We start from the raw sequence: 27694 nt of genomic DNA, 5'->3' as shown, positions 1-27694 counted from the left end.
GATTAATCTGAAAGTCCTGAGTTCAGTTCTCGAGTCTGCGGCACTCTCTCAATTTTCTTCTTTTCTATACATTTCTGAAATGAATGTGTCCTTTCAAAAGTGTTCCATTGGTATCATTAACACGAGGAGTTTCGTGTACAGTGAATGCATACGCGAACACACATGAGGAAATTGGTTTCGATCAAGCCTCAGTAGCGCAGTTGGCAGCGCGTCAGTCTCATAATCTCTGAACAGAGTAATCTGAAGGTCCTGAGTTCGATCCTGAGCTGGGGCACAGTTTCTAACTTTTCTTATATATTTCTGAAATCAATGTGTTTTTTCAAGTGTTTGTGTCGCCTAATGGTCAACACGAGGTGTTTTCTATATACAACGAATGCATACATAATCACGCAACATGCTGAAATATATTTCCATGCATCTTCCTGAGGGCCATTGACGCAGCGCGTCATTATCTTCATCTATCAATACAGATTAATCTGAAAGTCCTGAGTTCAGTTCTCGAGTCTGCGGCTCTCTCTCAATTTTCTTCTTTTCTATACATTTCTGAAATGAATGTGTCCTTTCAAATGTGTTTCATTGGTATCATTAACACGAGGAGTTTCGTGTACAGTGAATGCATACGCGAACACACATGAGGAAATTGGTTTCGATCAAGCCTCAGTAGCGCAGTTGGCAGCGCGTCAGTCTCATAATCTCTGAACAGAGTAATCTGAAGGTCCTGAGTTCGATCCTCAGCTGGGGCACAGTTTCTAACTTTTCTTATATATTTCTGAAATCAATGTGTTTTTTCAAGTGTTAGTGTCGCCTAATGGTCAACACGAGGTGTTTTCTATATACAACGAATGCATACATAATCACGCAACATGCTGAAATATATTTCCATGCATCTTCCTAAGGGCCATTGACGCAGCGCGTCATTATCTTCATCTATCAATACAGATTAATCTGAAAGTCCTGAGTTCAGTTCTCGAGTCTGCGGCTCTCTCTCAATTTTCTTCTTTTCTATACATTTCTGAAATGAATGTGTCCTTTCAAATGTGTTTCATTGGTATCATTAACACGAGGAGTTTCGTGTACAGTGAATGCATACGCGAACAGACATGAGGAAATTGGTTTTGATCAAGCCTCAGTAGCGCAGTTGGCAGCGCGTCAGTCTCATAATCTCCGAACAGAGTAATCTGAAGGTCCTGAGTTCGATCCTCAGCTGGGGCACAGTTTCTAACTTTTCTTATATATTTCTGAAATCAATGTGTTTTTTCAAGTGTTTGTGTCGCCTAATGGTCAACACGAGGTGTTTTCTATATACAACGAATTCATACATAATCACGCAACGTGCTGAAATATATTTCTAGCATCTTCCTAAGGGCCATTGACACAGCGCGTCATTATCTTCATCTATCAATACAGATTAATCTGAAAGTCCTGAGTTCAGTTCTCGAGTCTGCGGTTCTCTCAATATTTTCTTCTTTTCTATACATTTCTGAAATGAATGTGTCCTTTCAAAAGTGTTTCATTCGTATCATTAACACGACGAGTTTCGTGTACAGTGAATGCATACGCGAACACACATGAGGAAATTGGTTTTAATCAAGCCTCAGTAGCGCAGTTGGCAGCGCGCCAGTCTCATAATCTCTGAACAGAGTAATCTGAAGGTCCTGAGTTCGATCCTCAGCTGGGGCACAGTTTCTAACTTTTCTTATATATTTCTGAAATCAATGTGTTTTTTCAAGTGTTAGTGTCGCCTAATGGTCAACACGAGGTGTTTTCTATATACAACGAATGCATACATAATCACGCAACATGCTGAAATATATTTCCATGCATCTTCCTAAGGGCCATTGACGCAGCGCGTCATTATCTTCATCTATCAATACAGATTAATCTGAAAGTCCTGAGTTCAGTTCTCGAGTCTGCGGCTCTCTCTCAATTTTCTTCTTTTCTATACATTTCTGAAATGAATGTGTCCTTTCAAATGTGTTTCATTGGTATCATTAAGACGAGGAGTTTCGTGTACAGTGAATGCATACGCGAACAGACATGAGGAAATTGGTTTTGATCAAGCCTCAGTAGCGCAGTTGGCAGCGCGTCAGTCTCATAATCTCTGAACAGAGTAATCTGAAGGTCCTGAGTTCGATCCTCAGCTAGGGCACATTTTCTAACTTTTCTTATATATTTCTGAAATCAATGTGTTTTTTCAAGTGTTTGTGTCGCGTAATGGTCAACACGAGGTGTTTTCTATATACAACGAATGCATACATAATCACGCAACATGCTGAAATATATTTCTACGCATCTTCCTAAGGGCCATTGACACAGCGCGTCATTATCTTCATCTATCAATACAGATTAATCTGAAAGTCCTGAGTTCAGTTCTCGAGTCTGCGGCTCTCTCTCAATTTTCTTCTTTTCTATACATTTCTGAAATGAATGTGTCCTTTCAAAAGTGTTTCATTCGTATCATTAACACGACGAGTTTCGTGTACAGTGAATGCATACGCGAACACACATGAGGAAATTGGTTTCGATCAATCCTCAGTAGCGCAGTTGGCAGCGCGTCAGTCTCATAATCTCTGAACAGAGTAATATGAAGGTCCTGAGTTCGATCCTCAGCTGGGCACAGTTTCTAACTTTCCTTATATATTTCTAAAATCAATGTGTTTTATCAAGTGTTTGTGTCGCGTAATGGTCAACACGAGGTGTTTTCTATATACAACGAATTCATACATAATCACGCAACATGCTGAAATATATTTCTACGCATCTTCCTAAGGGCCATTGACACAGCGCGTCATTATCTTCATCTATCAATACAGATTAATCTGAAAGTCCTGAGTTCAGTTCTCGAGTCTGCGGTTCTCTCAATATTTTCTTCTTTTCTATACATTTCTGAAATGAATGTGTCCTTTCAAAAGTGTTTCATTCGTATCATTAACACGACGAGTTTCGTGTACAGTGAATGCATACGCGAACACACATGAGGAAATTGGTTTTAATCAAGCCTCAGTAGCGCAGTTGGCAGCGCGTCAGTCTCATAATCTCTGAACAGAGTAATCTGAAGGTCCTGAGTTCGATCCTCAGCTGGGGCACAGTTTCTAACTTTTCTTATATATTTCTGAAATCAATGTGTTTTTTCAAGTGTTTGTGTCGCCTAATGGTCAACACGAGGTGTTTTCTATATACAACGAATTCATACATAATCACGCAACATGCTGAAATATATTTCTAACATCTTCCTAAGGGCCATTGACAAAGCGCGTCATTATCTTCATCTATCAATACAGATTAATCTGAAAGTCCTGAGTTCAGTTCTTGTATCTGCGGCTCTCTCTCAATTTTCTTCTTTTCTATACATTTCTGAAATGAATGTGTCCTTTCCAAAGTGTTTCATTCTTATCATAAACACGAGGAGTTTCGTGTACAGTGAATGCATACGTGAACACACATGGGGAAATTGGTTCCGATCAAGCCTCAGTAGCGCTGTTGACGACGCGTCAGTCTCATAATCTCTGAACAGAGTAATATGAAGGTCCTGAGTTCGATCCTCAGCTGGGGCACAGTTTCTTACTTTTCTTATATATTTCTGAAATCAATGTGTTTTTTCAAGTGTTTGTGTCGCCTAATGGTCAACACGAGGTGTTTTCTATATACAACGAATGCATACATAATCACGCAACATGCTGAAATATATTTCTACGCATCTTCCTAAGGGCCATTGACACAGCGCGTCATTATCTTCATCTATCAATACAGATTAATCTGAAAGTCCTGAGTTCAGTTCTCGAGTCTGCGGCACTCTCTCAATTTTCTTCTTTTCTATACATTTCTGAAATGAATGTGTCCTTTCAAAAGTGTTTCATTGGTATCATTAACACGACGAGTTTCGTGTACAGTGAATGCATACGCGAACACACATGAGGAAATTGGTTTTAATCAAGCCTCAGTAGCACAGTTGGCAGCGCGTCAGTCTCATAATCTCTGAACAGAGTAATCTGAAGGTCCTGAGTTCGATCCTCAGCTGGGGCACAGTTTCTAACTTTTCTTATATATTTCTGAAATCAATGTGTTTTTTCAAGTGTTTGTGTCGCCTAATGGTCAACACGAGGTGTTTTCTATATACAACTAATTCATACATAATCACGCAACATGCTGAAATATATTTCTAGCATCTGCCTAAGGGCCATTGACACAGCGCGTCATTATCTTCATCTATCAATACAGATTAATCTGAAAGTCCTGAGTTCAGTTCTCGAGTCTGCGGTTCTCTCAATATTTTCTTCTTTTCTATACATTTCTGAAATGAATGTGTCCTTTCAAAAGTGTTTCATTCGTATCATAAACACGACGAGTTTCGTGTACAGTGAATGCATACGCGAACACACATGAGGAAATTGGTTTTAATCAATCCTCAGTAGCCCAGTTGGCAGCGCGTCGGTCTCATAATCTCTGAACAGAGTAATCTGAAGGTCCTGAGTTCGATCCTCAGCTGGGGCACAGTTTCTAACTTCTCTTATATATTTCTGAAATCAATGTGTTTTTTCAAGTGTTAGTGTCGCCTAATGGTCAACACGAGGTGTTTTCTATATACAACGAATGCATACATAATCACGCAACATGCTGAAATATATTTCCATGCATCTTCCTAAGGGCCATTGACGCAGCGCGTCATTATCTTCATCTATCAATATAGATTAATCTGAAAGTCCTGAGTTCAGTTCTTGTATCTGCGGCTCTCTCTCAATTTTCTACTTTTCTATACATTTCTGAAATGAATGTGTCCTTTCAAAAGTGTTTCATTGGTATCATTAACACGAGGAGTTTCGTGTACAGTGAATGCATACGCGAACACACATGAGGAAATTGGTTTCGATCAAGCCTCAGTAGCGCAGTTGGCAGCTCGTCAGTCTCATAATCTCTGAACAGAGTAATCTGAAGGTCCTGAGTTCGATCCTCAGCTGGGGCACAGTTTCTAACTTTTCTTATATATTTCTGAAATCAATGTGTTTTTTCAAGTGTTTGTGTCGCCTAATGGTCAACACGAGGTGTTTTCTATATACAACGAATTCATACATAATCACGCAACATGCTGAAATATATTTCTAACATCTTCCTAAGGGCCATTGACAAAGCGCGTCATTATCTTCATCTATCAATACAGATTAATCTGAAAGTCCTGAGTTCAGTTCTTGTATCTGCGGCTCTCTCTCAATTTTCTTCTTTTCTATACATTTCTGAAATGAATGTGTCCTTTCCAAAGTGTTTCATTCTTATCATAAACACGAGTAGTTTCGTGTACAGTGAATGCATACGTGAACACACATGGGGAAATTGGTTCCGATCAAGCCTCAGTAGCGCTGTTGACAACGCGTCAGTCTCATAATCTCTGAACAGAGTAATATGAAGGTCCTGAGTTCGATCCTCAGCTGGGGCACAGTTTCTTACTTTTCTTATATATTTCTGAAATCAATGTGTTTTTTCAAGTGTTTGTGTCGCCTAATGGTCAACACGAGGTGTTTTCTATATACAACGAATTCATACATAATCACGAAACATGCTGAAATATATTTCTAGCATCTTCCTAAGGGCCATTGACACAGCGCGTCATTATCTTCATCTATCAATACAGATTAATCTGAAAGTCCTGAGTTCAGTTCTCGAGTCTGCGGTTCTCTCAATATTTTCTTCTTTTCTATACATTTCTGAAATGAATGTGTCCTTTCAAAAGTGTTTCATTCGTATCATTAACACGACGAGTTTCGTGTACAGTGAATGCATACGCGAACACACATGAGGAAATTGGTTTTAATCAAGCCTCAGTAGCGCAGTTGGCAGCGCGTCAGTCTCATAATCTCTGAACAGAGTAATCTGAAGGTCCTGAGTTCGATCCTCAGCTGGGGCACAGTTTCTAACTTTTCTTATATATTTCTGAAATCAATGTGTTTTTTCAAGTGTTAGTGTCGCCTAATGGTCAACACGAGGTGTTTTCTATATACAACGAATGCATACATAATCACGCAACATGCTGAAATATATTTCCATGCATCTTCCTAAGGGCCATTGACGCAGCGCGTCATTATCTTCATCTATCAATACAGATTAATCTGAAAGTCCTGAGTTCAGTTCTCGAGTCTGCGGCTCTCTCTCAATTTTCTTCTTTTCTATAAATTTCTGAAATGAATGTGTCCTTTCAAATGTGTTTCATTGGTATCATTAACACGAGGAGTTTCGTGTACAGTGAATGCATACGCGAACAGACATGAGGAAATTGGTTTCGATCAAGCCTAAGTAGCGCAGTTGGCAGCGCGTCAGTCTCATAATCTCTGAACAGAGTAATCTGAAGGTCCTGAGTTCGATCCTCAGCTGGGGCACAGATTCTAACTTTTCTTATATATTTCTGAAATCAATGTGTTTTTTCAAGTGTTTGTGTCGCCTAATGGTCAACACGAGGTGTTTTCTATATACAACGAATGCATACATAATCACGCAACATGCTGAAATATATTTCTACGCATCTTCCTAAGGGCCATTGACACAGCGCGTCATTATCTTCATCTATCAATACAGATTAATCTGAAAGTCCTGAGTTCAGTTCTCGAGTCTGCGGCACTCTCTCAATTTTCTTCTTTTCTATACATTTCTGAAATGAATGTGTCCTTTCAAAAGTGTTTCATTGGTATCATTAACACGACGAGTTTCGTGTACAGTGAATGCATACGCGAACACACATGAGGAAATTGGTTTTAATCAAGCCTCAGTAGCACAGTTGGCAGCGCGTCAGTCTCATAATCTCTGAACAGAGTAATCTGAAGGTCCTGAGTTCGATCCTCAGCTGGGGCACAGTTTCTAACTTTTCTTATATATTTCTGAAATCAATGTGTTTTTTCAAGTGTTTGTGTAGCCTAATGGTCAACACGAGGTGTTTTCTATATACAACTAATTCATACATAATCACGCAACATGCTGAAATATATTTCTAGCATCTGCCTAAGGGCCATTGACACAGCGCGTCATTATCTTCATCTATCAATACAGATTAATCTGAAAGTCCTGAGTTCAGTTCTCGAGTCTGCGGTTCTCTCAATATTTTCTTCTTTTCTATACATTTCTGAAATGAATGTGTCCTTTCAAAAGTGTTTCATTCGTATCATAAACACGACGAGTTTCGTGTACAGTGAATGCATACGCGAACACACATGAGGAAATTGGTTTTAATCAATCCTCAGTAGCGCAGTTGGCAGCGCGTCAGTCTCATAATCTCTGAACAGAGTAATCTGAAGGTCCTGAGTTCGATCCTCAGCTGGGGCACAGTTTCTAACTTCTCTTATATATTTCTGAAATCAATGTGTTTTTTCAAGTGTTAGTGTCGCCTAATGGTCAACACGAGGTGTTTTCTATATACAACGAATGCATACATAATCACGCAACATGCTGAAATATATTTCCATGCATCTTCCTAAGGGCCATTGACGCAGCGCGTCATTATCTTCATCTATCAATATAGATTAATCTGAAAGTCCTGAGTTCAGTTCTTGTATCTGCGGCTCTCTCTCAATTTTCTACTTTTCTATACATTTCTGAAATGAATGTGTCCTTTCAAAAGTGTTTCATTGGTATCATTAACACGAGGAGTTTCGTGTACAGTGAATGCATACGCGAACACACATGAGGAAATTGGTTTCGATCAAGCCTCAGTAGCGCAGTTGGCAGCGCGTCAGTCTCATAATCTCTGAACAGAGTAATCTGAAGGTCCTGAGTTCGATCCTCAGCTGGGGCACAGTTTCTAACTTTTCTTATATATTTCTGAAATCAATGTGTTTTTTCAAGTGTTTGTGTCGCCTAATGGTCAACACGAGGTGTTTTCTATATACAACGAATTCATACATAATCACGCAACATGCTGAAATATATTTCTAACATCTTCCTAAGGGCCATTGACAAAGCGCGTCATTATCTTCATCTATCAATACAGATTAATCTGAAAGTCCTGAGTTCAGTTCTTGTATCTGCGGCTCTCTCTCAATTTTCTTCTTTTCTATACATTTCTGAAATGAATGTGTCCTTTCCAAAGTGTTTCATTCTTATCATAAACACGAGGAGTTTCGTGTACAGTGAATGCATACGTGAACACACATGGGGAAATTGGTTCCGATCAAGCCTCAGTAGCGCTGTTGACAACGCGTCAGTCTCATAATCTCTGAACAGAGTAATATGAAGGTCCTGAGTTCGATCCTCAGCTGGGGCACAGTTTCTTACTTTTCTTATATATTTCTGAAATCAATGTGTTTTTTCAAGTGTTTGTGTCGCCTAATGGTCAACACGAGGTGTTTTCTATATACAACGAATTCATACATAATCACGCAACATGCTGAAATATATTTCTAGCATCTTCCTAAGGGCCATTGACACAGCGCGTCATTATCTTCATCTATCAATACAGATTAATCTGAAAGTCCTGAGTTCAGTTCTCGAGTCTGCGGTTCTCTCAATATTTTCTTCTTTTCTATACATTTCTGAAATGAATGTGTCCTTTCAAAAGTGTTTCATTCGTATCATAAACACGACGAGTTTCGTGTACAGTGAATGCATACGCGAACACACATGAGGAGATTGGTTTTAATCAATCCTCAGTAGCGCAGTTGGCAGCGCGTCAGTCTCATAATCTCTGAACAGAGTAATCTGAAGGTCCTGAGTTCGATCCTTAGCTGGGGCACAGTTTCTAACTTCTCTTATATATTTCTGAAATCAATGTGTTTTTTCAAGTGTTAGTGTCGCCTAATGGTCAACACGAGGTGTTTTCTATATACAACGAATGCATACATAATCACGCAACATGCTGAAATATATTTCCATGCATCTTCCTAAGGGCCATTGACGCAGCGCGTCATTATCTTCATCTATCAATACAGATTAATCTGAAAGTCCTGAGTTCAGTTCTTGTATCTGCGGCTCTCTCTCAATTTTCTACTTTTCTATACATTTCTGAAATGAATGTGTCCTTTCAAAAGTGTTTCATTGGTATCATTAACACGAGGAGTTTCGTGTACAGTGAACGCATACGCGAACACACATGAGGAAATTGGTTTCGATCAAGCCTCAGTAGCGCAGTTGGCAGCGCGTCAGTCTCATAATCTCTGAACAGAGTAATCTGAAGGTCCTGAGTTCGATCCTCAGCTGGGGCACAGTTTCTAACTTTTCTTATATATTTCTGAAATCAATGTGTTTTTTTCAAGTGTTTGTGTCGCCTAATGGTCAACACGAGGTGTTTTCTATATACAACGAATTCATACATAATCACGCAACATGCTGAAATATATTTCTAGCATCTTCCTAAGGGCCATTGACAAAGCGCGTCATTATCTTCATCTATCAATACAGATTAATCTGAAAGTCCTGAGTTCAGTTCTTGTATCTGCGGCTCTCTCTCAATTTTCTTCTTTTCTATACATTTCTGAAATGAATGTGTCCTTTCCAAAGTGTTTCATTCTTATCATAAACACGAGGAGTTTCGTGTACAGTGAATGCATACGTGAACACACATGGGGAAATTGGTTCCGATCAAGCCTCAGTAGCGCTGTTGACAACGCGTCAGTCTTATAATCTCTGAACAGAGTAATATGAAGGTCCTGAGTTCGATCCTCAGCTGGGGCACAGTTTCTTACTTTTCTTATATATTTCTGAAATCAATGTGTTTTTTCAAGTGTTTGTGTCGCCTAATGGTCAACACGAGGTGTTTTCTATATACAACGAATGCATACATAATCACGCAACATGCTGAAATATATTTCTAGCATCTTCCTAAGGGCCATTGACACAGCGCGTCATTATCTTCATCTATCAATACAGATTAATCTGAAAGTCCTGAGTTCAGTTCTCGAGTCTGCGGTTCTCTCAATATTTTCTTCTTTTCTATACATTTCTGAAATGAATGTGTCCTTTCAAAAGTGTTTCATTCGTATCATAAACACGACGGGTTTCGTGTACAGTGAATGCATACGCGAACACACATGAGGAGATTGGTTTTAATCAGTCCTCAGTAGCGCAGTTGGCAGCGCGTCAGTCTCATAATCTCTGAACAGAGTAATCTGAAGGTCCTGAGTTCGATCCTTAGCTGGGGCACAGTTTCTAACTTCTCTTATATATTTCTGAAATCAATGTGTTTTTTCAAGTGTTAGTGTCGCCTAATGGTCAACACGAGGTGTTTTCTATATACAACGAATGCATACATAATCACGCAACATGCTGAAATATATTTCCATGCATCTTCCTAAGGGCCATTGACGCAGCGCGTCATTATCTTCATCTATCAATACAGATTAATCTGAAAGTCCTGAGTTCAGTTCTTGTATCTGCGGCTCTCTCTCAATTTTCTACTTTTCTATACATTTCTGAAATGAATGTGTCCTTTCAAAAGTGTTTCATTGGTATCATTAACACGAGGAGTTTCGTGTACAGTGAATGCATACGCGAACACACATGAGGAAATTGGTTTCGATCAAGCCTCTGTAGCGCAGTTGGCAGCGCGTCAGTCTCATAATCTCTGAACAGAGTAATCTGAAGGTCCTGAGTTCGATCCTCAGCTGGGGCACAGTTTCTAACTTTTCTTATATATTTCTGAAATCAATGTGTTTTTTCAAGTGTTTGTGTCGCGTAATGGTCAACACGAGGTGTTTTCCATATACAACGAATGCATACATAATCACGAAACATGCTGAAATATATTTCTACGCATCTTCCTAAGGGCCATTGACACAGCGCGTCATTATCTTCATCTATCAATACAGATTAATCTGAAAGTCCTGAGTTCAGTTCTCGAGTCTGCGGCTCTCTCTCAATTTTCTTCTTTTCTATACATTTCTGAAATGAATGTGTCCTTTCAAAAGTGTTTCATTCGTATCATTAACACGAGGAGTTTCGTGTACAGTGAATGCATACGCGAACAGACATGAGGAAATTGGTTTTGATCAAGCCTCAGTAGCGCAGTTGGCAGCGCGTCAGTCTCATAATCTCTGAACAGAGTAATCTGAAGGTCCTGAGTTCGATCCTCAGCTGGGGCACAGTTTCTAACTTTTCTTATATATTTCTGAAATCAATGTGTTTTTTCAAGTGTTTGTGTCGCCTAATGGTCAATACGAGGTGTTTTCTATATACAACGAATTCATACATAATCACGCAACATGCTGAAATATATTTCTAGCATCTTCCTAAGGGCCATTGACAAAGCGCGTCATTATCTTCATCTATCAATACAGATTAATCTGAAAGTCCTGAGTTCAGTTCTTGTATCTGCGGCTCTCTCTCAATTTTCTTCTTTTCTATACATTTCTGAAATGAATGTGTCCTTTCCAAAGTGTTTCATTCTTATCATAAACACGAGGAGTTTCGTGTACAGTGAATGCATACGTGAACACACATGGGGAAATTGGTTCCGATCAAGCCTCAGTAGCGCTGTTGACAACGCGTCAGTCTCATAATCTCTGAACAGAGTAATATGAAGGTCCTGAGTTCGATCCTCAGCTGGGGCACAGTTTCTTACTTTTCTTATATATTTCTGAAATCAATGTGTTTTTTCAAGTGTTTGTGTCGCCTAATGGTCAACACGAGGTGTTTTCTATATACAACGAATGCATACATAATCACGCAACATGCTGAAATATATTTCTACGCATCTTCCTAAGGGCCATTGACACAGCGCGTCATTATCTTCATCTATCAATACAGATTAATCTGAAAGTCCTGAGTTCAGTTCTTGTATCTGCGGCTCTCTCTCAATTTTCTTCTTTTCTATACATTTCTGAAATGAATGTGTCCTTTCCAAAGTGTTTCATTCTTATCATAAACACGAGGAGTTTCGTGTACAGTGAATGCATACGTGAACACACATGGGGAAATTGGTTCCGATCAAGCCTCAGTAGCGCTGTTGACAACGCGTCAGTCTCATAATCTCAGAACAGAGTAATATGAAGGTCCTGAGTTCGATCCTCAGCTGGGGCACAGTTTCTTACTTTTCTTATATATTTCTGAAATCAATGTGTTTTTTCAAGTGTTTGTGTCGCCTAATGGTCAACACGAGGTGTTTTCTATATACAACGAATGCATACATAATCACGCAACATGCTGAAATATATTTCTACGCATCTTCCTAAGGGCCATTGACACAGCGCGTCATTATCTTCATCTATCAATACAGATTAATCTGAAAGTCCTGAGTTCAGTTCTCGAGTCTGCGGCTCTCTCAATATTTTCTTCTTTTCTATACATTTCTGAAATGAATGTGTCCTTTCAAAAGTGTTTCATTCGTATCATTAACACGACGAGTTTCGTGTACAGTGAATGCATACGCGAACACACATGAGGAAATTGGTGTCGATCAAGCCTCAGTAGCGCAGTTGGCAGCGCGTCAGTCTCATTATCTCTGAACAGAGTAATCTGAAGGTCCTGAGTTCGATCCTCAGCTGGGGCACAGTTTCTAACTTTTCTTATATATTTCAGAAATCAATGTGTTTTTTCAAGTGTTTGTGTCGCGTAATGGTCAACACGAGGTGTTTTCTATATACAACGAATGCATACATAATCACGCAACACGCTGAAATATATTTCTACGCATCTTTCTAAGGGCCATTGACACAGCGCGTCATTATCTTCATCTATCAATACAGATTAATCTGAAAGTCCTGAGTTCAGTTCTCGAGTCTGCGGCACTCTCTCAATTTTCTTCTTTTCTATACATTTCTGAAATGAATGTGTCCTTTCAAAAGTGTTTCATTGGTATCATTAACACGACGAGTTTCGTGTACAGTGAATGCATACGCGAACACACATGAGGAAATTGGTTTTCATCAAGCCTCAGTAGCGCAGTTGGCAGCGCGTCAGTCTCATAATCTCTGAACAGAGTAATCTGAAGGTCCTGAGTTCGATCCTCAGCTGGGGCACAGTTTCTAACTTTTCTTATATATTTCTGAAATCAATGTGTTTTTTCAAGTGTTTGTGTCGCCTAATGGTCAACACGAGGTGTTTTCTATATACAACGAATTCATACATAATCACGCAACATGCTGAAATATATTTCTAGCATCTTCCTAAGGGCCATTGACACAGCGCGTCATTATCTTCATCTATCAATACAGATTGAAAGTCCTGAGTTCAGTTCTCGAGTCTGCGGTTCTCTCAATACTTTCTTCTTTTCTATACATTTCTGAAATGAATGTGTCCTTTCAAAAGTGTTTCATTCGTATCATAAACACAACGAGTTTCGTGTACAGTGAATGCATACGCGAACACACATGAGGAAATTGGTTTTAATCAATCCTCAGTAGCGCAGTTGGCAGCGCGTCAGTCTCATAATCTCTGAACAGAGTAATCTGAATGTCCTGAGTTCGATCCTTAGCTGGGGCACAGTTTCTAACTTCTCTTATATATTTCTGAAATCAATGTGTTTTTTCAAGTGTTTGTGTCGCCTAATGGTCAACACGAGGTGTTTTCTATATACAACGAATGCATACATAATCACGCAACATGCTGAAATATATTTCCATGCATCTTCCTAAGGGCCATTGACGCAGCGCGTCATTATCTTCATCTATCAATACAGATTAATCTGAAAGTCCTGAGTTGAGTTCTCGAGTCTGCGGCTCTCTCTCAATTTTCTTCTTTTCTATACATTTCTGAATTGAATGTGTCCTTTCCAAAGTGTTTCATTCTTATCATTAACACGAGGAGTTTCGTGTACAGTGAATGCATACGCGAACACACATGAGGAAATTGGTTTCGATCAAGCCTCAGTAGCGCAGTTGGCAGCGCGTCAGTCTCATAATCTCTGAACAGAGTAATCTGAAGGTCCTGAGTTCGATCCTCAGCTGGGGCACAGTTTCTAACTTTTCTTATATATTTCTGAAATCAATGTGTTTTTTCAAGTGTTTGTGTCGCGTAATGGTCAACACGAGGTGTTTTCTATATACAACGAATGCATACATAATCACGCAACATGCTGAAATATATTTCTACGCATCTTCCTAAGGGCCATTGACACAGCGCGTCATTATCTTCATCTATCAATACAGATTAATCTGAAAGTCCTGAGTTGAGTTCTCGAGTCTGCGGCTCTCTCTCAATTTTCTTCTTTTCTATACATTTCTGAATTGAATGTGTCCTTTCAAAAGTGTTTCATTCGTATCATTAACACGACGAGTTTCGTGTACAGTGAATGCATACGCGAACACACATGAGGAAATTGGTGTCGATCAAGCCTCAGTAGCGCAGTTGGCAGCGCGTCAGTCTCATTATCTCTGAACAGAGTAATCTGAAGGTCCTGAGTTCGATCCTCAGCTGGGGCACAGTTTCTAACTTTTCTTATATATTTCTGAAATCAATGTGTTTTTTCAAGTGTTTGTGTCGCGTAATGGTCAACACGAGGTGTTTTCTATATACAACGAATGCATACATAATCACGCAACACGCTGAAATATATTTCTACGCATCTTTCTAAGGGCCATTGACACAGCGCGTCATTATCTTCATCTATCAATACAGATTAATCTGAAAGTCCTGAGTTCAGTTCTCGAGTCTGCGGCTCTCTCTCAATTTTCTTCTTTTCTATACATTTCTGAAATGAATGTGTCCTTTCAAATGTGTTTCATTGGTATCATTAACACGAGGAGTTTCGTGTACAGTGAATGCATACGCGAACAGACATGAGGAAATTGGTTTTGATCAAGCCTCAGTAGCGCAGTTGGCAGCGCGTCAGTCTCATAATCTCTGAACAGAGTAATCTGAAGGTCCTGAGTTCGATCCTCAGCTGGGGCACAGTTTCTAACTTTTCTTATATATTTCTGAAATCAATGTGTTTTTTCAAGTGTTTGTGTCGCCTAATGGTCAACACGAGGTGTTTTCTATATACAACGAATTCATACATAATCACGCAACATGCTGAAATATATTTCTAGCATCTTCCTAAGGGCCATTGACACAGCGCGTCATTATCTTCATCTATCAATACAGATTAATCTGAAAGTCCTGAGTTCAGTTCTCGAGTCTGCGGTTCTCTCAATATTTTCTTCTTTTCTATACATTTCTGAAATGAATGTGTCCTTTCAAAAGTGTTTCATTCGTATCATTAACACGACGAGTTTCGTGTACAGTGAATGCATACGCGAACACACATGAGGAAATTGGTGTCGATCAAGCCTCAGTAGCGCAGTTGGCAGCGCGTCAGTCTCATTATCTCTGAACAGAGTAATCTGAAGGTCCTGAGTTCGATCCTCAGCTGGGGCACAGTTTCTAACTTTTCTTATATATTTCTGAAATCAATGTGTTTTTTCAAGTGTTTGTGTCGCGTAATGGTCAACACGAGGTGTTTTCTATATACAACGAATGCATACATAATCACGCAACATGCTGAAATATATTTCTACGCATCTTCCTAAGGGCCATTGACACAGCGCGTCATTATCTTCATCTATCAATACAGATTAATCTGAAAGTCCTGAGTTGAGTTCTCGAGTCTGCGGCTCTCTCTCAATTTTCTTCTTTTCTATACATTTCTGAATTGAATGTGTCCTTTCAAAAGTGTTTCATTCGTATCATTAACACGACGAGTTTCGTGTACAGTGAATGCATACGCGAACACACATGAGGAAATTGGTGTCGATCAAGCCTCAGTAGCGCAGTTGGCAGCGCGTCAGTCTCATAATTTCTGAACAGAGTAATCTGAAGGTCCTGAGTTCGATCCTGAGCTGGGGCACAGTTTCTAACTTTTCTTATATATTTCTGAAATCAATGTGTTTTTTCAAGTGTTAGTGTCGCATAATGGTCAACACGAGGTGTTTTCTATATACAACGAATGCATACATAATCACGCAACATGCTGAAATATATTTCCATGCATCTTCCTAAGGGCCATTGACGCAGCGCGTCATTATCTTCATCTATCAATACAGATTAATCTGAAAGTCCTGAGTTCAGTTCTCGAGTCTGCGGCTCTCTCTCAATTTTCTTCTTTTCTATACATTTCTGAAATGAATGTGTCCTTTCAAATGTGTTTCATTGGTATCATTAACACGAGGAGTTTCGTGTACAGTGAATGCATACGCGAACAGACATGAGGAAATTGGCTTTGATCAAGCCTCAGTAGCGCAGTTGGCAGCGCGTCAGTCTCATAATCTCTGAACAGAGTAATCTGAAGGTCCTGAGTTCGATCCTCAGCTGGGGCACAGTTTCTAACTTTTCTTATATATTTCTGAAATCAATGTGTTTTTTCAAGTGTTTGTGTCGCCTAATGGTCAACACGAGGTGTTTTCTATATACAACGAATTCATACATAATCACGCAACATGCTGAAATATATTTCTAGCATCTTCCTAAGGGCCATTGACACAGCGCGTCATTATCTTCATCTATCAATACAGATTAATCTGAAAGTCCTGAGTTCAGTTCTCGAGTCTGCGGTTCTCTCAATATTTTCTTCTTTTCTATACATTTCTGAAATGAATGTGTCCTTTCAAAAGTGTTTCATTCGTATCATTAACACGACGAGTTTCGTGTACAGTGAATGCATACGCGAACACACATGAGGAAATTGGTGTCGATCAAGCCTCAGTAGCGCAGTTGGCAGCGCGTCAGTCTCATTATCTCTGAACAGAGTAATCTGAAGGTCCTGAGTTCGATCCTCAGCTGGGGCACAGTTTCTAACTTTTCTTATATATTTCTGAAATCAATGTGTTTTTTCAAGTGTTTGTGTCGCCTAAGGGTCAACACGAGGTGTTTTCTATATACAACGAATGCATACAAAATCACGCAACACGCTGAAATATATTTCTACGCATCTTTCTAAGGGCCATTGACACAGCGCGTCATTATCTTCATCTATCAATACAGATTAATCTGAAAGTCCTGAGTTCAGTTCTCGAGTCTGCGGCTCTCTCTCAATTTTCTTCTTTTCTATACATTTCTGAAATGAATGTGTCCTTTCAAATGTGTTTCATTGGTATCATTAACACGAGGAGTTTCGTGTACAGTGAATACATACCCGAACAGACATGAGGAAATTGGCTTCGATCAAGCCTCAGTAGCGCAGTTGGCAGCGCGTCAGTCTCATAATCTCTGAACAGAGTAATCTGAAGGTCCTGAGTTCGATCCTGAGCTGGGGCACAGTTTCTAACTTTTCTTATATATTTCTGAAATCAATGTGTTTTTTCAAGTGTTAGTGTCGCATAATGGTCAACACGAGGTGTTTTCTATATACAACGAATGCATACATAATCACGCAACATGCTGAAATATATTTCCATGCATCTTCCTAAGGGCCATTGACGCAGCGCGTCATTATCTTCATCTATCAATACAGATTAATCTGAAAGTCCTGAGTTCAGTTCTCGAGTCTGCGGCTCTCTCTCAATTTTCTTCTTTTCTATACATTTCTGAAATGAATGTGTCCTTTCAAAAGTGTTTCATTCGTATCATTAACACGACGAGTTTCGTGTACAGTGAATGCATACGCGAACACACATGAGGAAATTGGTTTTAATCAAGCCTCAGTAGCGCAGTTGGCAGCGCGTCAGTCTCATAATCTCTGAACAGAGTAATCTGAATGTCCTGAGTTCGATCCTCAGCTGGGGCACAGTTTCTAACTTTTCTTATATATTTCTGAAATCAATGTGTTTTTTCAAGTGTTAGTGTCGCCTAATGGTCAACACGAGGTGTTTTCTATATACAACGAATGCATACATAATCACGCAACATGCTGAAATATATTTCCATGCATCTTCCTAAGGGCCATTGACGCAGCGCGTCATTATCTTCATCTATCAATACAGATTAATCTGAAAGTCCCGAGTTCAGTTCTCGAGTCTGCGGCTCTCTCTCAATTTTCTTCTTTTCTATACATTTCTGAAATGAATGTGTCCTTTCAAATGTGTTTCATTGGTATCATTAACACGAGGAGTTTCGTGTACAGTGAATGCATACGCGAACAGACATGAGGAAATTGGTTTCGATCAAGCCTCAGTAGCGCAGTTGGCAGCGCGTCAGTCTCATAATCTCTGAACAGAGTAATCTGAAGGTCCTGAGTTCGATCCTCAGCTGGGGCACAGTTTCTAACTTTTCTTATATATTTCTGAAATCAATGTGTTTTTTCAAGTGTTTGTGTCGCCTAATGGTCAACACGAGGTGTTTTCTATATGCAACGAATTCATACATAATCACGCAACATGCTGAAATATATTTCTAGCATCTTCCTAAGGGCCATTGACAAAGCGCGTCATTATCTTCATCTATCAATACAGATTAATCTGAAAGTCCTGAGTTCAGTTCTTGTATCTGCGGCTCTCTCTCAATTTTCTTCTTTTCTATACATTTCTGAAATGAATGTGTCCTTTCCAAAGTGTTTCATTCTTATCATAAACACGAGGAGTTTCGTGTACAGTGAATGCATACGTGAACACACATGGGGAAATTGGTTCCGATCAAGCCTCAGTAGCGCTGTCGACAACGCGTCAGTCTCATTATCTCTGAAGAGAGTAATCTGAAGGTCCTGAGTTCGATCCTTCGCTGGGGCACAGTTTCTAACTTCTCTTATATATTTCTGAAATCAATGTGTTTTTTCAAGTGTTAGTGTCGCCTAATGGTCAACACGAGGTGTTTTCTATATACAACGAATGCATACATAATCACGCAACATGCTGAAATATATTTCCATGCATCTTCCTAAGGGCCATTGACGCAGCGCGTCATTATCTTCATCTATCAATACAGATTAATCTGAAAGTCCTGAGTTCAGTTCTTGTATCAGCGGCTCTCTCTCAATTTTCTACTTTTCTATACATTTCTGAAATGAATGTGTCCTTTCCAAAGTGTTTCATTCTTATCATTAACACGAGGAGTTTCGTGTACAGTGAATGCATACGCGAACACACATGAGGAAATTGGTTTCGATCAAGCCTCAGTAGCGCAGTTGGCAGCGCGTCAGTCTCATAATCTCTGAACAGAGTAATCTGAAGGTCCTGAGTTCGATCCTCAGCTGGGGCACAGTTTCTAACTTTTCTTATATATTTCTGAAATCAATGTGTTTTTTCAAGTGTTTGTGTCGCGTAATGGTCAACACGAGGTGTTTTCTATATACCACGAACGCATACATAATCACGCAACATGCTGAAATATATTTCTACGCATCTTCCTAAGGGCCATTGACACAGCGCGTCATTATCTTCATCTATCAATACAGATTAATCTGAAAGTCCTGAGTTCAGTTCTCGAGTCTGCGGCTCTCTCTCAATTTTCTTCTTTTCTATACATTTCTGAAATGAATGTGTCCTTTCAAAAGTGTTTCATTCGTATCATTAACACGACGAGTTTCGTGTACAGTGAATGCATACGCGAACACACATGAGGAAATTGGTGTCGATCAAGCCTCAGTAGCGCAGTTGGCAGCGCGTCAGTCTCATTATCTCTGAACAGAGTAATCTGAAGGTCCTGAGTTCGATCCTCAGCTGGGGCACAGTTTCTAACTTTTCTTATATATTTCTGAAATCAATGTGTTTTTTCAAGTGTTTGTGTCGCGTAATGGTCAACACGAGGTGTTTTCTATATACAACGAATGCATACATAATCACGCAACACGCTGAAATATATTTCTACGCATCTTTCTAAGGGCCATTGACACAGCGCGTCATTATCTTCATCTATCAATACAGATTAATCTGAAAGTCCTGAGTTCAGTTCTCGAGTCTGCGGCTCTCTCTCAATTTTCTTCTTTTCTATACATTTCTGAAATGAATGTGTCCTTTCAAATGTGTTTCATTGGTATCATTAACACGAGGAGTTTCGTGTACAGTGAATGCATACGCGAACAGACATGAGGAAATTGGCTTCGATCAAGCCTCAGTAGCGCAGTTGGCAGCGCGTCAGTCTCATAATCTCTGAACAGAGTAATCTGAAGGTCCTGAGTTCGATCCTGAGCTGGGGCACAGTTTCTAACTTTTCTTATATATTTCTGAAATCAATGTGTTTTTTCAAGTGTTAGTGTCGCATAATGGTCAACACGAGGTGTTTTCTATATACAACGAATGCATACATAATCACGCAACATGCTGAAATATATTTCCATGCGTCTTCCTAAGGGCCATTGACGCAGCGCGTCATTATCTTCATCTATCAATACAGATTAATCTGAAAGTCCTGAGTTCAGTTCTCGAGTCTGCGGCTCTCTCTCAATTTTCTTCTTTTCTATACATTTCTGAAATGAATGTGTCCTTTCAAATGTGTTTCATTGGTATCATTAACACGAGGAGTTTCGTGTACACTGAATGCATACGCGAACAGACATGAGGAAATTGGTTTTGGTCAAGCCTCAGTAGCGCAGTTGGCAGCGCGTCAGTCTCATAATCTCTGAACAGAGTAATCTGAAGGTCCTGAGTTCGATCCTCAGCTGGGGCACAGTTTCTAACTTTTCTTATATATTTCTGAAATCAATGTGTTTTTTCAAGTGTTTGTGTCGCCTAATGGTCAACACGAGGTGTTTTCTATATACAACGAATTCATACATAATCACGCAACATGCTGAAATATATTTCTAGCATCTTCCTAAGGGCCATTGACACAGCGCGTCATTATCTTCATCTATCAATACAGATTAATCTGAAAGTCCTGAGTTCAGTTCTCGAGTCTGCGGTTCTCTCAATATTTTCTTCTTTTCTATACATTTCTGAAATGAATGTGTCCTTTCAAAAGTGTTTCATTCGTATCATTAACACGACGAGTTTCGTGTACAGTGAATGCATACGCGAACACACATGAGGAAATTGGTTTTAATCAAGCCTCAGTAGCGCAGTTGGCAGCGCGTCAGTCTCATAATCTCTGAACAGAGTAATCTGAAGGTCCTGAGTTCGATCCTCAGCTGGGGCACAGTTTCTAACTTTTCTTATATATTTCTGAAATCAATGTGTTTTTTCAAGTGTTAGTGTCGCCTAATGGTCAACACGAGGTGTTTTCTATATACAACGAATGCATACATAATCACGCAACATGCTGAAATATATTTCCATGCATCTTCCTAAGGGCCATTGACGCAGCGCGTCATTATCTTCATCTATCAATACAGATTAATCTGAAAGTCCTGAGTTCAGTACTTGTATCTGCGGCTCTCTCTCAATTTTCTACTTTTCTATACATTTCTGAAATGAATGTGTCCTTTCAAAAGTGTTTCATTGGTATCATTAACACGAGGAGTTTCGTGTACAGTGAATGCATACGCGAACACACATGAGGAAATTGGTTTCGATCAAGCCTCAGTAGCGCAGTTGGCAGCGCGTCAGTCTCATAATCTCTGAACAGAGTAATCTGAAGGTCCTGAGTTCGATCCTCAGCTGGGGCACAGTTTCTAACTTTTCTTATATATTTCTGAAATCAATGTGTTTTTTCAAGTGTTTGTGTCGCGTAATGGTCAACACGAGGTGTTTTCTATATACAACGAATGCATACATAATCACGCAACACGCTGAAATATATTTCTACGCATCTTTCTAAGGGCCATTGACACAGCGCGTCATTATCTTCATCTATCAATACAGATTAATCTGAAAGTCCTGAGTTCAGTTCTCGAGTCTGCGGCTCTCTCTCAATTTTCTTCTTTTCTATACATTTCTGAAATGAATGTGTCCTTTCAAATGTGTTTCATTGGTATCATTAACACGAGGAGTTTCGTGTACAGTGAATGCATACGCGAACAGACATGAGGAAATTGGTTTCGATCAAGCCTAAGTAGCGCAGTTGGCAGCGCGTCAGTCTCATAATCTCTGAACAGAGTAATCTGAAGGTCCTGAGTTCGATCCTCAGCTGGGGCACAGATTCTAACTTTTCTTATATATTTCTGAAATCAATGTGTTTTTTCAAGTGTTTGTGTCGCCTAATGGTCAACACGAGGTGTTTTCTATATACAACGAATTCATACATAATCACGCAACATGCTGAAATATATTTCTAGCATCTTCCTAAGGGCCATTGACAAAGCGCGTCATTATCTTCATCTATCAATACAGATTAAACTGAAAGTCCTGAGTTCAGTACTTGTATCTGCGGCTCTCTCTCAATTTTCTACTTTTCTATACATTTCTGAAATGAATGTGTCCTTTCAAAAGTGTTTCATTGGTATCATTAACACGAGGAGTTTCGTGTACAGTGAATGCATACGCGAACACACATGAGGAAATTGGTTTCGATCAAGCCTCAGTAGCGCAGTTGGCAGCGCGTCAGTCTCATAATCTCTGAACAGAGTAATCTGAAGGTCCTGAGTTCGATCCTCAGCTGGGACACAGTTTCTAACTTTTCTTATATATTTCTGAAATCAATGTGTTTTTTCAAGTGTTTGTGTCGCGTAATGGTCAACACGAGGTGTTTTCTATATACAACGAATGCATACATAATCACGCAACACGCTGAAATATATTTCTACGCATCTTTCTAAGGGCCATTGACACAGCGCGTCATTATCTTCATCTATCAATACAGATTAATCTGAAAGTCCTGAGTTCAGTTCTCGAGTCTGCGGCTCTCTCTCAATTTTCTTCTTTTCTATACATTTCTGAAATGAATGTGTCCTTTCAAATGTGTTTCATTGGTATCATTAACACGAGGAGTTTCGTGTACAGTGAATGCATACGCGAACAGACATGAGGAAATTGGTTTCGATCAAGCCTAAGTAGCGCAGTTGGCAGCGCGTCAGTCTCATAATCTCTGAACAGAGTAATCTGAAGGTCCTGAGTTCGATCCTCAGCTGGGGCACAGATTCTAACTTTTCTTATATATTTCTGAAATCAATGTGTTTTTTCAAGTGTTTGTGTCGCCTAATGGTCAACACGAGGTGTTTTCTATATACAACGAATTCATACATAATCACGCAACATGCTGAAATATATTTCTAGCATCTTCCTAAGGGCCATTGACAAAGCGCGTCATTATCTTCATCTATCAATACAGATTAATCTGAAAGTCCTGAGTTCAGTTCTTGTATCTGCGGCTCTCTCTCAATTTTCTTCTTTTCTATACATTTCTGAAATGAATGTGTCCTTTCCAAAATGTTTCATTCTTATCATAAACACGAGGAGTTTCGTGTACAGTGAATGCATACGTGAACACACATGGGGAAATTGGTTCCGATCAAGCCTCAGTAGCGCTGTTGACAACGCGTCAGTCTCATAATCTCTGAACAGAGTAATATGAAGGTCCTGAGTTCGATCCTCAGCTGGGGCACAGTTTCTTACTTTTCTTATATATTTCTGAAATCAATGTGTTTTTTCAAGTGTTTGTGTCGCCTAATGGTCAACACGAGGTGTTTTCTATATACAACGAATGCATACATAATCACGCAACATGCTGAAATATATTTCTACGCATCTTCCTAAGGGCCATTGACACAGCGCGTCATTATCTTCATCTATCAATACAGATTAATCTGAAAGTCCTGAGTTCAGTTCTCGAGTCTGCGGCTCTCTCTCAATTTTCTTCTTTTCTATACATTTCTGAAATGAATGTGTCCTTTCAAAAGTGTTTCATTCGTATCATTAACACGACGAGTTTCGTGTACAGTGAATGCATACGCGAACACACATGAGGAAATTGGTTTTAATCAATCCTCAGTAGCGCAGTTGGCAGCGCGTCAGTCTCATAATCTCTGAACAGAGTAATCTGAAGGTCCTGAGTTCGATCCTCAGCTGGGGCACAGTTTCTAACTTTTCTTATATATTTCTGAAATCAATGTGTTTTTTCAAGTGTTTGTGTCGCCTAATGGTCAACACGAGGTGTTTTCTATATACAACGAATGCATACATAATCACGCAACATGCTGAAATATATTTCCATGCATCTTCCTAAGGGCCATTGACGCAGCGCGTCATTATCTTCATCTATCAATACAGATTAATCTGAAAGTCCTGAGTTCAGTTCTCGAGTCTGCGGCTCTCTCTCAATTTTCTTCTTTTCTATACATTTCTGAAATGAATGTGTCCTTTCAAATGTGTTTCATTGGTATCATTAACACGAGGAGTTTCGTGTACAGTGAATGCATACGCGAACAGACATGAGGAAATTGGTTTCGATCAAGCCTAAGTAGCGCAGTTGGCAGCGCGTCAGTCTCATAATCTCTGAACAGAGTAATCTGAAGGTCCTGAGTTCGATCCTCAGCTGGGGCGCAGATTCTAACTTTTCTTATATATTTCTGAAATCAATGTGTTTTTTCAAGTGTTTGTGTCGCCTAATGGTCAACAGATTAATCTGAAAGTCCTGAGTTCAGTTCTTGTATCTGCGGCTCTCTCTCAATTTTCTTCTTTTCTATACATTTCTGAAATGAATGTGTCCTTTCCAAAGTGTTTCATTCTTATCATAAACACGAGGAGTTTCGTGTACAGTGAATGCATACGTGAACACACATGGGGAAATTGGTTCCGATCAAGCCTCAGTAGCGCTGTTGACAACGCGTCAGTCTCATAATCTCTGAACAGAGTAATATGAAGGTCCTGAGTTCGATCCTCAGCTGGGGCACAGTTTCTTACTTTTCTTATATATTTCTGAAATCAATGTGTTTTTTCAAGTGTTTGTGTCGCCTAATGGTCAACACGAGGTGTTTTCTATATACAACGAATGCATACATAATCACGCAACATGCTGAAATATATTTCCATGCATCTTCCTAAGGGCCATTGACGCAGCGCGTCATTATCTTCATCTATCAATACAGATTAATCTGAAAGTCCTGAGTTCAGTTCTCGAGTCTGCGGCTCTCTCTCAATTTTCTTCTTTTCTATACATTTCTGAAATGAATGTGTCCTTTCAAATGTGTTTCATTGGTATCATTAACACGAGGAGTTTCGTGTACAGTGAATGCATACGCGAACAGACATGAGGAAATTGGTTTCGATCAAGCCTAAGTAGCGCAGTTGGCAGCGCGTCAGTCTCATAATCTCTGAACAGAGTAATCTGAAGGTCCTGAGTTCGATCCTCAGCTGGGGCGCAGATTCTAACTTTTCTTATATATTTCTGAAATCAATGTGTTTTTTCAAGTGTTTGTGTCGCCTAATGGTCAACAGATTAATCTGAAAGTCCTGAGTTCAGTTCTTGTATCTGCGGCTCTCTCTCAATTTTCTTCTTTTCTATACATTTCTGAAATGAATGTGTCCTTTCCAAAGTGTTTCATTCTTATCATAAACACGAGGAGTTTCGTGTACAGTGAATGCATACGTGAACACACATGGGGAAATTGGTTCCGATCAAGCCTCAGTAGCGCTGTTGACAACGCGTCAGTCTCATAATCTCTGAACAGAGTAATATGAAGGTCCTGAGTTCGATCCTCAGCTGGGGCACAGTTTCTTACTTTTCTTATATATTTCTGAAATCAATGTGTTTTTTCAAGTGTTTGTGTCGCCTAATGGTCAACACGAGGTGTTTTCTATATACAACGAATGCATACATAATCACGCAACATGCTGAAATATATTTCTACGCATCTTCCTAAGGGCCATTGACACAGCGCGTCATTATCTTCATCTATCAATACAGATTAATCTGAAAGTCCTGAGTTCAGTTCTCGAGTCTGCGGCACTCTCTCAATTTTCTTCTTTTCTATACATTTCTGAAATGAATGTGTCCTTTCAAAAGTGTTTCATTCGTATCATAAACACGACGAGTTTCGTGTACAGTGAATGCATACGCGAACACACATGAGGAAATTGGTTTTAATCAATCCTCAGTAGCGCAGTTGGCAGCGCGTCAGTCTCATAATCTCTGAACAGAGTAATCTGAAGGTCCTGAGTTCGATCCTCAGCTGGGGCACAGTTTCTAACTTTTCTTATATATTTCTGAAATCAATGTGTTTTTTCAAGTGTTTGTGTCGCCTAATGGTCAACACGAGGTGTTTTCTATATACAACGAATGCATACATAATCACGCAACATGCTGAAATATATTTCCATGCATCTTCCTAAGGGCCATTGACGCAGCGCGTCATTATCTTCATCTATCAATACAGATTAATCTGAAAGTCCTGAGTTCAGTTCTCGAGTCTGCGGCTCTCTCTCAATTTTCTTCTTTTCTATACATTTCTGAAATGAATGTGTCCTTTCAAATGTGTTTCATTGGTATCATTAACACGAGGAGTTTCGTGTACAGTGAATGCATACGCGAACAGACATGAGGAAATTGGTTTCGATCAAGCCTAAGTAGCGCAGTTGGCAGCGCGTCAGTCTCATAATCTCTGAACAGAGTAATCTGAAGGTCCTGAGTTCGATCATCAGCTGGGGCGCAGATTCTAACTTTTCTTATATATTTCTGAAATCAATGTGTTTTTTCAAGTGTTTGTGTCGCCTAATGGTCAACAGATTAATCTGAAAGTCCTGAGTTCAGTTCTTGTATCTGCGGCTCTCTCTCAATTTTCTTCTTTTCTATACATTTCTGAAATGAATGTGTCCTTTCCAAAGTGTTTCATTCTTATCATAAACACGAGGAGTTTCGTGTACAGTGAATGCATACGTGAACACACATGGGGAAATTGGTTCCGATCAAGCCTCAGTAGCGCTGTTGACAACGCGTCAGTCTCATAATCTCTGAACAGAGTAATATGAAGGTCCTGAGTTCGATCCTCAGCTGGGGCACAGTTTCTTACTTTTCTTATATATTTCTGAAATCAATGTGTTTTTTCAAGTGTTTGTGTCGCCTAATGGTCAACACGAGGTGTTTTCTATATACAACGAATGCATACATAATCACGCAACATGCTGAAATATATTTCCATGCATCTTCCTAAGGGCCATTGACGCAGCGCGTCATTATCTTCATCTATCAATACAGATTAATCTGAAAGTCCTGAGTTCAGTTCTCGAGTCTGCGGCTCTCTCTCAATTTTCTTCTTTTCTATACATTTCTGAAATGAATGTGTCCTTTCAAATGTGTTTCATTGGTATCATTAACACGAGGAGTTTCGTGTACAGTGAATGCATACGCGAACAGACATGAGGAAATTGGTTTCGATCAAGCCTAAGTAGCGCAGTTGGCAGCGCGTCAGTCTCATAATCTCTGAACAGAGTAATCTGAAGGTCCTGAGTTCGATCCTCAGCTGGGGCGCAGATTCTAACTTTTCTTATATATTTCTGAAATCAATGTGTTTTTTCAAGTGTTTGTGTCGCCTAATGGTCAACAGATTAATCTGAAAGTCCTGAGTTCAGTTCTTGTATCTGCGGCTCTCTCTCAATTTTCTTCTTTTCTATACATTTCTGAAATGAATGTGTCCTTTCCAAAGTGTTTCATTCTTATCATAAACACGAGGAGTTTCGTGTACAGTGAATGCATACGTGAACACACATGGGGAAATTGGTTCCGATCAAGCCTCAGTAGCGCTGTTGACAACGCGTCAGTCTCATAATCTCTGAACAGAGTAATATGAAGGTCCTGAGTTCGATCCTCAGCTGGGGCACAGTTTCTTACTTTTCTTATATATTTCTGAAATCAATGTGTTTTTTCAAGTGTTAGTGTCGCCTAATGGTCAACACGAGGTGTTTTCTATATACAACGAATGCATACATAATCACGCAACATGCTGAAATATATTTCCATGCATCTTCCTAAGGGCCATTGACGCAGCGCGTCATTATCTTCATCTATCAATACAGATTAATCTGAAAGTCCTGAGTTCAGTTCTCGAGTCTGCGGCTCTCTCTCAATTTTC

At 39.6% G+C, this 27694-nt stretch overlaps 32 non-coding genes across 32 annotated transcripts; all 32 read left to right on the top strand.

The window, feature by feature from the left end:
- Window positions 1-654: 654 nt before the first annotated feature.
- TRNAM-CAU (transfer RNA methionine (anticodon CAU)) lies at window positions 655-743 on the top strand. Its single transcript is given in 2 exon segments — window positions 655-691; window positions 708-743. It is a non-coding gene; the product is annotated as a tRNA-Met (tRNA).
- A 380-nt stretch (window positions 744-1123) lies between these two features.
- On the top strand, window positions 1124-1212 carry TRNAM-CAU (transfer RNA methionine (anticodon CAU)). The gene is given in 2 exon segments: window positions 1124-1160; window positions 1177-1212. It is a non-coding gene; the product is annotated as a tRNA-Met (tRNA).
- A 379-nt stretch (window positions 1213-1591) lies between these two features.
- Window positions 1592-1680, top strand: TRNAM-CAU (transfer RNA methionine (anticodon CAU)). The gene is given in 2 exon segments: window positions 1592-1628; window positions 1645-1680. It is a non-coding gene; the product is annotated as a tRNA-Met (tRNA).
- A 380-nt stretch (window positions 1681-2060) lies between these two features.
- TRNAM-CAU (transfer RNA methionine (anticodon CAU)) lies at window positions 2061-2149 on the top strand. The gene is given in 2 exon segments: window positions 2061-2097; window positions 2114-2149. It is a non-coding gene; the product is annotated as a tRNA-Met (tRNA).
- An 848-nt stretch (window positions 2150-2997) lies between these two features.
- Window positions 2998-3086, top strand: TRNAM-CAU (transfer RNA methionine (anticodon CAU)). The gene is given in 2 exon segments: window positions 2998-3034; window positions 3051-3086. It is a non-coding gene; the product is annotated as a tRNA-Met (tRNA).
- Window positions 3087-3934: 848 nt separating this feature from the next.
- Window positions 3935-4023, top strand: TRNAM-CAU (transfer RNA methionine (anticodon CAU)). The gene is given in 2 exon segments: window positions 3935-3971; window positions 3988-4023. It is a non-coding gene; the product is annotated as a tRNA-Met (tRNA).
- Window positions 4024-4871: 848 nt separating this feature from the next.
- On the top strand, window positions 4872-4960 carry TRNAM-CAU (transfer RNA methionine (anticodon CAU)). Its single transcript is given in 2 exon segments — window positions 4872-4908; window positions 4925-4960. It is a non-coding gene; the product is annotated as a tRNA-Met (tRNA).
- Window positions 4961-5807: 847 nt separating this feature from the next.
- TRNAM-CAU (transfer RNA methionine (anticodon CAU)) lies at window positions 5808-5896 on the top strand. The gene is given in 2 exon segments: window positions 5808-5844; window positions 5861-5896. It is a non-coding gene; the product is annotated as a tRNA-Met (tRNA).
- A 380-nt stretch (window positions 5897-6276) lies between these two features.
- On the top strand, window positions 6277-6365 carry TRNAM-CAU (transfer RNA methionine (anticodon CAU)). Its single transcript is given in 2 exon segments — window positions 6277-6313; window positions 6330-6365. It is a non-coding gene; the product is annotated as a tRNA-Met (tRNA).
- A 380-nt stretch (window positions 6366-6745) lies between these two features.
- TRNAM-CAU (transfer RNA methionine (anticodon CAU)) lies at window positions 6746-6834 on the top strand. Its single transcript is given in 2 exon segments — window positions 6746-6782; window positions 6799-6834. It is a non-coding gene; the product is annotated as a tRNA-Met (tRNA).
- Window positions 6835-7682: 848 nt separating this feature from the next.
- On the top strand, window positions 7683-7771 carry TRNAM-CAU (transfer RNA methionine (anticodon CAU)). Its single transcript is given in 2 exon segments — window positions 7683-7719; window positions 7736-7771. It is a non-coding gene; the product is annotated as a tRNA-Met (tRNA).
- Window positions 7772-9087: 1316 nt separating this feature from the next.
- On the top strand, window positions 9088-9176 carry TRNAM-CAU (transfer RNA methionine (anticodon CAU)). Its single transcript is given in 2 exon segments — window positions 9088-9124; window positions 9141-9176. It is a non-coding gene; the product is annotated as a tRNA-Met (tRNA).
- Window positions 9177-10493: 1317 nt separating this feature from the next.
- TRNAM-CAU (transfer RNA methionine (anticodon CAU)) lies at window positions 10494-10582 on the top strand. Its single transcript is given in 2 exon segments — window positions 10494-10530; window positions 10547-10582. It is a non-coding gene; the product is annotated as a tRNA-Met (tRNA).
- A 380-nt stretch (window positions 10583-10962) lies between these two features.
- On the top strand, window positions 10963-11051 carry TRNAM-CAU (transfer RNA methionine (anticodon CAU)). The gene is given in 2 exon segments: window positions 10963-10999; window positions 11016-11051. It is a non-coding gene; the product is annotated as a tRNA-Met (tRNA).
- A 1317-nt stretch (window positions 11052-12368) lies between these two features.
- On the top strand, window positions 12369-12457 carry TRNAM-CAU (transfer RNA methionine (anticodon CAU)). Its single transcript is given in 2 exon segments — window positions 12369-12405; window positions 12422-12457. It is a non-coding gene; the product is annotated as a tRNA-Met (tRNA).
- A 380-nt stretch (window positions 12458-12837) lies between these two features.
- TRNAM-CAU (transfer RNA methionine (anticodon CAU)) lies at window positions 12838-12926 on the top strand. Its single transcript is given in 2 exon segments — window positions 12838-12874; window positions 12891-12926. It is a non-coding gene; the product is annotated as a tRNA-Met (tRNA).
- Window positions 12927-13769: 843 nt separating this feature from the next.
- On the top strand, window positions 13770-13858 carry TRNAM-CAU (transfer RNA methionine (anticodon CAU)). Its single transcript is given in 2 exon segments — window positions 13770-13806; window positions 13823-13858. It is a non-coding gene; the product is annotated as a tRNA-Met (tRNA).
- Window positions 13859-14238: 380 nt separating this feature from the next.
- On the top strand, window positions 14239-14327 carry TRNAM-CAU (transfer RNA methionine (anticodon CAU)). Its single transcript is given in 2 exon segments — window positions 14239-14275; window positions 14292-14327. It is a non-coding gene; the product is annotated as a tRNA-Met (tRNA).
- Window positions 14328-14707: 380 nt separating this feature from the next.
- TRNAM-CAU (transfer RNA methionine (anticodon CAU)) lies at window positions 14708-14796 on the top strand. The gene is given in 2 exon segments: window positions 14708-14744; window positions 14761-14796. It is a non-coding gene; the product is annotated as a tRNA-Met (tRNA).
- A 379-nt stretch (window positions 14797-15175) lies between these two features.
- TRNAM-CAU (transfer RNA methionine (anticodon CAU)) lies at window positions 15176-15264 on the top strand. The gene is given in 2 exon segments: window positions 15176-15212; window positions 15229-15264. It is a non-coding gene; the product is annotated as a tRNA-Met (tRNA).
- Window positions 15265-16113: 849 nt separating this feature from the next.
- Window positions 16114-16202, top strand: TRNAM-CAU (transfer RNA methionine (anticodon CAU)). The gene is given in 2 exon segments: window positions 16114-16150; window positions 16167-16202. It is a non-coding gene; the product is annotated as a tRNA-Met (tRNA).
- A 379-nt stretch (window positions 16203-16581) lies between these two features.
- TRNAM-CAU (transfer RNA methionine (anticodon CAU)) lies at window positions 16582-16670 on the top strand. Its single transcript is given in 2 exon segments — window positions 16582-16618; window positions 16635-16670. It is a non-coding gene; the product is annotated as a tRNA-Met (tRNA).
- An 849-nt stretch (window positions 16671-17519) lies between these two features.
- Window positions 17520-17608, top strand: TRNAM-CAU (transfer RNA methionine (anticodon CAU)). The gene is given in 2 exon segments: window positions 17520-17556; window positions 17573-17608. It is a non-coding gene; the product is annotated as a tRNA-Met (tRNA).
- Window positions 17609-17988: 380 nt separating this feature from the next.
- On the top strand, window positions 17989-18077 carry TRNAM-CAU (transfer RNA methionine (anticodon CAU)). The gene is given in 2 exon segments: window positions 17989-18025; window positions 18042-18077. It is a non-coding gene; the product is annotated as a tRNA-Met (tRNA).
- Window positions 18078-18925: 848 nt separating this feature from the next.
- Window positions 18926-19014, top strand: TRNAM-CAU (transfer RNA methionine (anticodon CAU)). Its single transcript is given in 2 exon segments — window positions 18926-18962; window positions 18979-19014. It is a non-coding gene; the product is annotated as a tRNA-Met (tRNA).
- Window positions 19015-19394: 380 nt separating this feature from the next.
- TRNAM-CAU (transfer RNA methionine (anticodon CAU)) lies at window positions 19395-19483 on the top strand. Its single transcript is given in 2 exon segments — window positions 19395-19431; window positions 19448-19483. It is a non-coding gene; the product is annotated as a tRNA-Met (tRNA).
- An 849-nt stretch (window positions 19484-20332) lies between these two features.
- TRNAM-CAU (transfer RNA methionine (anticodon CAU)) lies at window positions 20333-20421 on the top strand. Its single transcript is given in 2 exon segments — window positions 20333-20369; window positions 20386-20421. It is a non-coding gene; the product is annotated as a tRNA-Met (tRNA).
- A 379-nt stretch (window positions 20422-20800) lies between these two features.
- TRNAM-CAU (transfer RNA methionine (anticodon CAU)) lies at window positions 20801-20889 on the top strand. The gene is given in 2 exon segments: window positions 20801-20837; window positions 20854-20889. It is a non-coding gene; the product is annotated as a tRNA-Met (tRNA).
- A 380-nt stretch (window positions 20890-21269) lies between these two features.
- TRNAM-CAU (transfer RNA methionine (anticodon CAU)) lies at window positions 21270-21358 on the top strand. Its single transcript is given in 2 exon segments — window positions 21270-21306; window positions 21323-21358. It is a non-coding gene; the product is annotated as a tRNA-Met (tRNA).
- Window positions 21359-21738: 380 nt separating this feature from the next.
- On the top strand, window positions 21739-21827 carry TRNAM-CAU (transfer RNA methionine (anticodon CAU)). The gene is given in 2 exon segments: window positions 21739-21775; window positions 21792-21827. It is a non-coding gene; the product is annotated as a tRNA-Met (tRNA).
- Window positions 21828-22206: 379 nt separating this feature from the next.
- Window positions 22207-22295, top strand: TRNAM-CAU (transfer RNA methionine (anticodon CAU)). Its single transcript is given in 2 exon segments — window positions 22207-22243; window positions 22260-22295. It is a non-coding gene; the product is annotated as a tRNA-Met (tRNA).
- A 380-nt stretch (window positions 22296-22675) lies between these two features.
- Window positions 22676-22764, top strand: TRNAM-CAU (transfer RNA methionine (anticodon CAU)). Its single transcript is given in 2 exon segments — window positions 22676-22712; window positions 22729-22764. It is a non-coding gene; the product is annotated as a tRNA-Met (tRNA).
- Window positions 22765-27694: the final 4930 nt, after the last annotated feature.

The sequence above is a fragment of the Pholcus phalangioides genome, unplaced genomic scaffold (assembly GCF_987345545.1).
Source record: "Pholcus phalangioides strain wild (caught in Gottingen) unplaced genomic scaffold, Ppha-v1.0 ptg000017l_1, whole genome shotgun sequence".
In the NCBI taxonomy this organism is placed as follows: Eukaryota; Metazoa; Arthropoda; class Arachnida; order Araneae; family Pholcidae; genus Pholcus; species Pholcus phalangioides.
Note: the sequence above shows the minus strand (reverse complement) of the source record. Positions and strands in the feature narration are given on the sequence as shown.